The following is a 10,129-nucleotide window of genomic DNA, read 5'->3' as shown; positions in this document are numbered from 1 at the left end:
ACATTAGCAATTAAGATCCCACAGTGATCAAAGCCAGCAGTAACACTGGGAAAGTCAGATAGCACTGGTTGAAGGTTTTTTAGGGATTTTTAGAGAACGAGGTGCCCTGTGAGGTGGATAGCTTTGTGTGTGTGTGTGTGCGGGGGGTGTCGAGGCACAACCATTCGCCACTATATAGGTCTTTTCTCTGCACCGTCCAGCTTTGGCTACTCGTCTGTACTGAAGCCAGCTAGTTCAAGCCACCCCTAGTCCCAATTCACAGGCTGACACACCAAGATGGGGGAGGTGCGATAACGCGTCTGAGGAGAGCCAGTTCCTAAGCATTCCTTTCAGAGTCCCACACTCTGTATTCTCATCAGCTTAGGAAGCGGGGTTATTACCTCCGAGGCACAGACAGGGTAAACTGAGGCTCAGTGAGTGGAAGAGATGCCCAAACCTGTCTCTCAGTTGCTGAGGGCAAACTCCACCACCCACCCCCGAAACTGTGTGAATAAAACAGGGTGCTCAGAGAAGAGCATCCTGCCTTTGTTTCTCCGTCATCCTCAGACTCTCTACCCCAGTGACCAGCCGGACATTCTGTACCGAGTTTCTAGTTCTCAATTACAAGGGCTCTCGGTTATTTAAAATTTCACCCCAAACTCTGACTGGGAAAGGTGCTTCAGCTGGGCGGGTCTTTGCTCTGGATGACCCTGCGGGTACTTACAGAGGTCGCCATTGCTATAAAAGGAATTGAGGAATCTCACTCAGATAAAATGACTCGGGACAAAAGGACTTTGTGGCGGCAGGGTGGGAAGCTGCTATTCAGTGGCCTTTAAAAGGCCATTTTTAGAGCACTCCAGCCAGCGGCCTTACTTCAGCCACCTTTCGGGATGCTCACCTGCAGCCACTGAACTCACCCCACCCGACTGTCCTATTGTGGGGGCAGGGGATGTGGATTTGAAAGGCTGAGATTGGGCCCCTGTGCAGATGTGCGGTGGGGGAAAAATTCTTCCACATCCTTGACACAACAGCAAACCACACAGAAAAGAACCAGGATCAGAAAATGTCTTGAAGGTCCAGAGTTCCAAATTAGTGTGTTAAATAGCACGAGTTTAAAGCAATGTTTTCAGTGGGGCTGATATCGCCTTGTGCAACAGTGATAATCTGGTGGGGTGGAGGTGATAAGCCTGTGCCGGCAAGATAATAAATTAACCTTATAAGTGAACACCCGACTGCCTCTCCCCCCAACCCCCTGCTTGTCTTTTTGGACTCTCTAGCCTGACATGCAAGGGCTCTTGGGAAGGACAGAGGTTGTCCTTCCATCTATAGTCAAGGTAGATTCCAGACTTTTATTTGGGTATGTATGGTAATTGCTCCATCACTGAGGTCCCCCAGCACCGTGTCCTGTCCTTCAGCCACACTTAACTGCAGCTGCTGTCTTTCTGTCCCTCCCACTCCAAGGGGACACGTTCATCCCTGCCTCCCCACATAAGGCTGGCCTACTCAGTGCACACTGAATAAAATATCTGCAGAGAGGCATTGCTCTGACAGGCAGAAGACAGAAAAGGAGGAGGGAGGCAAAAGAGAAAGAAAGAAGAGGAAGGGAAGAATTGGGAAGAAATAAGCCCTAGTGATGGTAGCCCCACCTATTCATCTTGAGTGACAGGTGTGGGCAAAAGAAGCGAATAGAATATGCAGTGCATTAAAACATAAACTGGGGCTGTGGCCACTCCGTTACAGGCCGATCTGCTCATCCTAAAAGTCGTTTCGGCTCTGGAGCCCACCCCTGAGAAGAAGGCTAAGCTGTTGAATAGGTTGGGGGCAGTGGCTTAGCCAGATAAAGAGACCCCTGTGTTAGGAGTCAGAAACAGCCAGGAACATCACTGTGAGCTCTTCTAGATTCCACGGATTTCTAGAATTCACGGAGAGGTAGGAGAACACTGTAGTGGGTTGTTCTAGAGTCCCAGGCAGAAGAAACACAGAGGCTATTCCCCTGATCCAGCCTCATCTCCTATGGCACCTAGCTCTTCAGCAGGGCCAGCTGAGAAAACGTGGAACTTGCATGTACACGGGATAGGAGATCTGGGACCAGACCTGGGGCAGAAGCATGGAAAGATGGAAGGAATGTGGACCCTGCTCATGTGCTGCGCCTGGGGCTCTGTGACTATAGACACATCCCATGACCCTCTCCTGCCTCTGCCACACCAAAGACCGCTTGTAAATTTAGCTGCAGACACAGAGCCTCAGAAAGCAGAGTCCCTTGCCTCAGGCATCCAGCAGCTAGGACAGTGGAGATGGGTAGCCGGGTCGGACAATCTTCAATGTGCCTCAGAGTGAGAAAAGAGAGGCTGTACCAGGGGCTGGGGCACTGAAGCTTAGAGAAGTGGGTGGCAGGTCAGATGTATCCCCACAGGGCTCAGGGGACAGGGCAGGTGGGATACCATCAGACTTTGGCCAGAACCTTCAGTTTCTTTACTCCTGCACATAGCCACCTGCCTTATCCAGCAGAGACTGGTACCCCTTTCTTTTGGTACCAGCCCCACATGGGCTGTAGGTCCTGTGTGAGCGTCACTGTGGTTATACAATGTCGGGGGCTTGTAAAGCAGGAGGCAGTGAGAAGTGGTCCTGGCCCTGCTTCTGTGGGGTCAGCTCTAGCTGCAGTAGGTCTCTTCACCTTCCAAGATTCACCTGAGCCGGGGGTGCCCATTACAGACACATCCACAAGCTCAAGAAGCCAGAATCAGGCTGCAGTTGAATTACAAAGCTGCTTTAAAGTTGCCCCCCAGGAAGGCTTGGTGGAGGCCCGTGAATCCTGGTGAGTTTGGGCTTCAGAGCAAAGCCCTTGTCTCCCAACACCAAGGGATATACTTCTGAGACAGGGCGCTTGCCCTGGATTTGGTCCTCACTGTTGAAGAAAGGGCCTCCATTTGCAAATCTCAGGGTCAGAACCTCTCTTCTCACAACTTCTGTGTAGAGTTCCAGCAACTGGGAACAGGTACCTGGCACCACTGTCTGAGACCTCACCACCACCTGCCAAGGTGACCATGAACCTCCCAAAAAGGAAACAGCTTCAGGGACGAGGTGGGAGAGCTTTCAGGCTCCCCCCCCCCCCCATTGGGAGAAGGTAAAAACGCAACAGGTTCTCATTTCTCTAGAGAGAAAGAAGCAGGCTCAGAGTGATGTAGTCACCCAACACAGCCCTAAGCAGAGGAGCCAGGGGGTCTGAATGAGTCTAGCTCCAGGATCCATTCCTTCTGCACTGCCCTCAATAAGCAAATCTGTCTGTCTGGCACAGAACCCAGCAGCCACATACCTGGCAGTCAAGGAGAAAAAGGAAAACAAACCTTGTGCCATAGCTTTCCTCATTTATTTATGGATGCACATTTGATTCTGGAGATAGTTGCAAGAGGAGCTAATCTCAGGGCCCGCCAGAAGGTCATTTTTATCTAACGACATATCTAACATGCTCAGGTAGATGTAGACATCAAGGTGGGAATGTCCCTAAAACCCAATGGAGGTCGCAATGCCAGAAACTTGAGGCGTGTCCAGACTCAATGTTTCCACAGCCCAAGGTCAGAGTGGAAGTGATCTGTCTCACTCTGTGGGTACTGGGCAGAAGCCCGAGGCAAGGTGGACTGGAGTCAATCCACGATCCTAGCTTTCATTGGCTGTGGAGGTACTGGGGTAGTTACAACACTAAGGTGGCCCACACTGTGTGAGTAGTGAGCCCTTTGCATATGCTAACATCAAGACAGTGGAAGGGGGTAGTTTAACCAAGGTCTCTATTTTTCTAGTTGGGGAAGTTAAAGCCCAGTATGTGTGGGTAGCTTCCCTATGGTCATACAAGAGGAGACATTGAACATCTGGGCTCTGATCTGTTAATCCCCATGGTAACCCTTGTAGTGAGGTAATACATACATACATACATACATACATACATACATACATACATAAAAAATAAAATAATAAAAGGAGCCAAGGGTCAAGGACTTGTTTCTGAAGGCCCCACCTTGTCACTTTCTTTAATGTTTGTGTCCTTCAGCAAGGCATGTGCTGTTATCATCTGGTCTATGTTGGGAGGCTCAGAGCAGCAGAGAAATTTGTCTAACGCCACTCAGCCAACTATGGCACGTGTGGGTTTGGAACCCGGCCCAGTTTGACCCTAGAGTCTGTGGATTTTTTTAAAATACTGGCTCCCAAGTGACCGAGAGTTTACAGAGAGACCACCCTGTCCTACTGGAACAGCCAGAGTCCTGATGACTTCCTGGGGCCGTAGAAACTGGCCCTGTGCGTATGGACTTTTCACAAAAACTAGAAGGAAGGGTTGTGTGGTGCTTAAGAGCCCAGCTTCAATCGGAGCTTCCCCTAACTGGCTAAAGGACCGTGGGCGGGTCACAGGCCTGTCTGCCTTGTTCCTGGGTCTGTGTAGTAGAGATGACCAGGACACACATGCCTCCCGGTACTGGAGAAGTGGCTCATCAGCCAGCCACAGCAGCCACAGCATGGGAAGCAGCCGGGTACTCCGGATGCTAGCCACCCCTGGATCCATCACTATGCCCCTGCTTGCTGTAGCGACCTCTATTGAGAGGTCCAGCCTGCATAAGCAGGATGGTTTGATCCACATTCTGCTCTCTTCTGGCTGGTGTTCTTTCCAGGCTAGATCCCTATAACAGGGAGGCATTGGCTTCCGTGACCCTCTGTGGCAGCAAGATCTCCCACTTTGTCAAACAGCAATTCACACTAGAACTACTCTGACTGTCAGTGGTGTTAAGGGGAATCTAAATGGGCTAAAATAAATGAAGGGGCACATGCCATTCTCTCTCTCTCTCTCTCTCTCTCTCTCTCTCTCTCTCTCTCTCTGTGTGTGTGTGTGTGTGTGTGTGTGTGTGTGTGTTGTGTGAAACTAGATTCAGAAGAACTAGAAACAGAAGGATGGAAGGACAGTTTTTTACAATGAAGGAGAAGAGGAGAAAGAAGAATGAGATCAGTTTCATTAGTAGGTACCTTTCTGTATGCGTTGTTTTCTTTTCATTAGCATATACAGTAACAGGTTTCATAATGGCATATGCCCACTTTGCTTTGGTCCAGTCTCCCTCACCTCCTCCTCTCCCTTCTCCACCTCCCCCATGTCCCCAGCCCTCTCTAGCTTCACTGGATATTAATGTCAATCATAAGGCTAACTAAAACACTGTGGCATTGTGTTTGGATAAATGACCAGACCTGTGCGGAGAAGACAGAAGACAGACACAAACAGACGTGTGGCTTGTGCCAAGCATAGGATAAAGACAGTCTTTACTGACTGGTGTTAGTCCTTCTGGCTGTCCGTATAGGAACAGAACCTGCCCACACCATCACAATGGCAGCAGAAGGATCTAGGCTAAGGACAAGAATGACATGAAAGAATGTTTTCGGAGACAGAGTGCAGGTCAGTCCGTAAAGCGTTTGCCTGGAATGTACACCGCTTCAAGTTCAAACCCCAACGCCTCATAAACTGGGCATGGCCATGTGCACCCAGAATCCCAGCGCCAGCACTTGGGAGATGGAGGCAAGAGGGTCAGAAGTTCAAGGCCACCCTTGACTATACGGAGTCTGAGGTCAGCCTGAGCCATGTGAGATCCGATCCCTCCAGCTCGCAGAAACAGAAACCGTACAGGTGGGCACAAAAAGAATATTGTCATGTCAGACATGGCACACACCTGCAATCTCACTTCCGGGGGGTGGGGGTTGGGTAGGAGCAGGAGTCTGCTACATAGGGAGTTCCAAACGAACAAAAGTGAAACCAAACAACAACAAAATTTATCCTTAAAGAAAACTGTAGCTGGGCACAGTGGCTCAGGTCTCTAAGCCCAGAACCAGGGAGGCTAAAGCAGAAGGATTTGCCACAGGTTCAAGACCGGCCCAGGCTACATGAGCCTTTGTCCCAAAATACCCACTCCATCTGAAAGTCTTACTTATGTGACATTAAAAATCAGAAAACAGGGCTGGAGAGACGGCTCAGTGGTTAAGAGCCACTGTTCTTCCAGAGGTCCTGAGTTCAAATCTCAGCAACTACATGGTGGCTCACAACCATCTGTAATGCGATCTGATGTCCTCTTCTGGTGTGTCTGAAGACAGCTACAGTGTACTTATATATAATTTTAACAAACAACACCCAGAAAACAACATGACCAAGGGTTGTTGAGACGGTATGGCATGAAAACTGACTACCACTCAAGCGCGAGGGTCTGAGTTCGAATTCCCAGAGCCCATGGTACAGGGGGAAACATGGAAGTAGGTGCTGTAACCTCGGCACAGGGAGTGCAGGTTCAGTGAGAGACCCTGTCTCAAAAAATAAAGTGGAGAGATTGAGGAAAGACACCCAACATCGACCTCTAGACTCCAAAAATATGTATACACCCAGACTAATGAGTACAAAACACACATATGGGGGGTTAATGTACTCATTAAAAGGGGGCAAAATCACGATATTTCACAAGGATTTTAGTGGCCAGTGATCATGAAGACGCTGAATCTCATCAATGATCAGAGAAACAAAAAATCAAAGTTACAAAGAGGTAGCCACAGCACCCCAGCTGACTGGCTAAAACTTAAATCTTGATACTACTAAGTGTTGACTAGACTGTGGAAAACCAGGAACTGTTGTGTGGCTAATAGGGTATAAAGTAATTACACACTTTGGGAAACCATTTAACAATATGGAACTATTTATGTCTGGTGTTCATTTATGCCTTCTCAGCATGCATTTCTATGTCCTGGCATCTTTTAGATATCGATTGGATAGTATCATCTACTCTAACTAAGCCTGTCTCCATGACGCTTCAGTCACACTGACCACTGTACATGGTCATGCTCTGGGTCAAGCCAGGCTGACAGGACAGACATTCTGGAGCGAGGAGGACTGACATGAGGTGGTGGTCACTTGGGCACGATATGGTGGTCAAGGCCCGACCTTGTGGGAGCTTGAAAGCTTATCTTTTAGAGGAATCTCATTGCAGTCTCCTGAGCTATGGTGTCTTGGTGCTGAACTCCACACTGCAAATATTTCAAGGAAAGATTCCCCAGGCAGCCAGATAACTGGCAGAGATAGGCAAGGTGGTCACAGAGTCTGAGCTGGGGCTGAGGAGAGCTGTCCCAAGCTGCCTGGCCCTCTTGGCTGGCACCCGGGGTGGAAAGTAGGGTCCTGGAGTGTTGTGGGGGGGGGGTTTCTGTGAAGAAACGGTTCCAAGCCCTGAGGCTCATGAGATGTGTGAAGTCCATTTCTTTCAAGCAGCTCAGGAGCCTATTTGCATTTATACGGAATGGTTCATTCACATCCTGTACGGATGTCTGTGTCAGGAATGCTTTCCCCAAGTCTCCGGGGTCTGCAGTACCCCCTAGACTCCCGAAAGTGAGAGGAGGTGACCACAGGGCACCCCAGGGCTAGATGGCAGGTGTTAGCTCTGCTTGCTACAAAGGTCACGGCATGGAGGTTCTGCCATGGCGGTGGAGTCACCTTGGGGATCGAGACCAAAGAGTCTGTGGGAGGAGCTCTTTGAGGAACAGGTGGCCCAAGAGAGTGGCAGAAAGCATAGAACGAGGTGTCCCCAGTCTGCCACTATGTGAGGCTCCTCTATTAAAAAGGCCCAACAGAACAGACTTTCCCGCTATGGCAGCTGCCTTGAGAGGCCCGTGCCTGTCCGTGTCTCCTCAGACTGCCACAGTTTCCCAGTGACACAGGCACTGTGTTCTGGAGAAAAGAGCCAGAGTTTGACAGACAGCTGAGGGGGAGGGGCGGGCGTCAGCGCTGCTGTGTAACTATGGACAGATTCCTTGCCTCCCCGAACCTCATTTCCACATCTGCTAAACAAAGGCTAGGAATAACGGTACCAGTATCAGGACATCCCATAATGTGAATCCGCCAACAGTGACCGGCACTACCTCCTCCCACGAGCGGAGCTGAAGTTCCTAAGGGAGTTCCTATTAGTGGATGACAGAAACACTGGATGCAGGAGATGTAACACCAGGGCAGTGAGTTGGGTGTGGGAACTGTGGTGTTCATCTGTCTAGTGGGGCTGCTGTCCTTGGGGGTATGCATTTCCTTCATGTCACACGGGCATTCCTGCTGCTTGTTTATCTGATGAGATGGGGTCTCTATATGCGGCCCCTGGCTATCCTGGAACTCCCTGTGTAGGCCAGCCTGGCCTCAAATCACAGATACCCACCTGCTGCTGCCTCCCGAATGCTGGGCTGAAAGGTGCGTGTCACCATGCTTAACTCACACAATGTTCTTATGAAGAGAAAAGGCACAGAAATCAGTTCAAGGACACATAAGGACCCAGGAGACAGGATTTCAGCAGGTCCTTCTGGCCTTCAAGACCTGGACCCTGAGGTGTGCCAGTCAAAGAAGGTTAATGGTGTGCTGTCCCATAAGGAGTTAACACCCCACCCCCATCCCTCATCCCTAGAGTCCACAAAGGGCAGCAGCCATCGGCCAGGAGCTGTTCCACTGGACACCCTTCATCAGTCCTGTACAAAGACCAGAACTGCCCTGAGCTGGATCCCAGAGATCCAGGTCACCCTGGGTCAGTCTCTGGTCCATCTAAGGGGCAAAAGCTCCCCTGGGTCTAGTCTCCTTGACACTGAGGGTCTATTATAGATCCTAGATCAGGCCTGAGAACAGTTGTTGGATATTGACGAGGCAGGAGTGGATTTGAGGGAGAGCTAAGTGGCTGAAAGGTATCCAGGCACCCCATACCCTTTCTTGGGCCTCACGTTTTACAGATGCTTCCTTGCTCCACACAGTAAGGCCTGCCTGCAGACACTCACCCTGAAAGCGGGCATTGCAGTCTGGTTCCCAACATCTGAAGTGAAGCCACAGTTACAAAGAAAAACAGAATCCAGAATCAGGCTGGAGTTGGGGATTAGTTGCCATTACCCTGGCTTCCCTTGGATGGGCACCCAGGGTGGGCACACACCAACCTAGTGATTTGGGAAGTGAAGCCCTGGGGTCCTGGGTTGTGACCAAACCTGGCTTTGCCAGGAGCTGGCTCAGCCACTCAGCCGGAGCTGCTGCCGGGAAGGAAAGAAGAGAAGAGGTGGTATTTTTGGGACCCATCACATGAAGCAGGCTGAGGTCCCCCCTATTTTTAGCAACCAGGCTGCAGGTACCTGCTTCTCCCCCACTGGGAGAAAAATCTTCAACAAACATCCGTTCACACTATCCCAATAAATTCCTTAAATAAAGCAGCAACATTTTGGCATCCCCTGCACTAGAAACACACGCTCTCTGGGTTTTTAATATCGCACACGTGGCTTGCATAATTTTAACCTGAGTGCATGGTTGCTGTCTCGTTCCGTGAGTCACTGTTTGGGGTGTCAGAAGAGGGGGTGAAATGGGCGGGCTCTATGGATGTGTGGGCCGTGTGCAGTGCAGGTGGTCTGCCTCAGGGAATGGGCTCCCCTGATCCTTAGAAGAGGGAAGGCAGTTACAGGAGGCCCGGAGGTCACTGTGCTACATTTCCTAAATCCTCAGACCGTGTGGCAGACACCCTCCCCACAGCCTTCCCATCTACCCATGGCTCTGGGGGACTTCTATAACCTCAGCTCCTCCATGGCTGTGATCAGCAGGCACGCTGAGCCTCCTGTAGCTTCAGGGTACCCTGTACCTATTGTCTCCCACCCTAGAGTGTCCCCTTCTCAAATCTCAGAGTTTCATCTCACGGCTGGGGGGCGTCTTAGCTCCTGTCATCTCCTCTGAAAACCCCATAGTCTTGACCATCTTGACTAGGCTGAGGCAATCCCTTCCATCCTCTCCTGAGCTTGGGGTTGAAAGGAGAGAGGGAATGGGGGGACTTTCTCTTCTTCATTTCATACCAGGCTTTTAGTCACACACTGACAGGGTTGCTTTCTAGCTGCCTTCCTTTCCCCTTAAGCCTAACATGGCCAAGGAGGGCCTTTCACCTCCATTGTCCTCAGCATTGTCTCTGATGCACCTTTAGTAGATGGTAGATAAATATCCACTGAATGAACGAACGAACGAACGAGCAATTCCTCCCAACTCCCAGGAAGGCTCCTTCCTATTTCAGAGATAAAGAAGCTGAGGCTCAGAAAGGTTAGTGACTTACCCAGGGTCACATAACCTGCGTGGAGGGATCCAGAGTAAGTTTGGGGC

Source organism: Micromys minutus (genome assembly GCF_963924665.1).
Source record: "Micromys minutus genome assembly, chromosome: 31".
Classification (NCBI taxonomy): domain Eukaryota; kingdom Metazoa; phylum Chordata; class Mammalia; order Rodentia; family Muridae; genus Micromys; species Micromys minutus.
Note: the sequence above shows the minus strand (reverse complement) of the source record.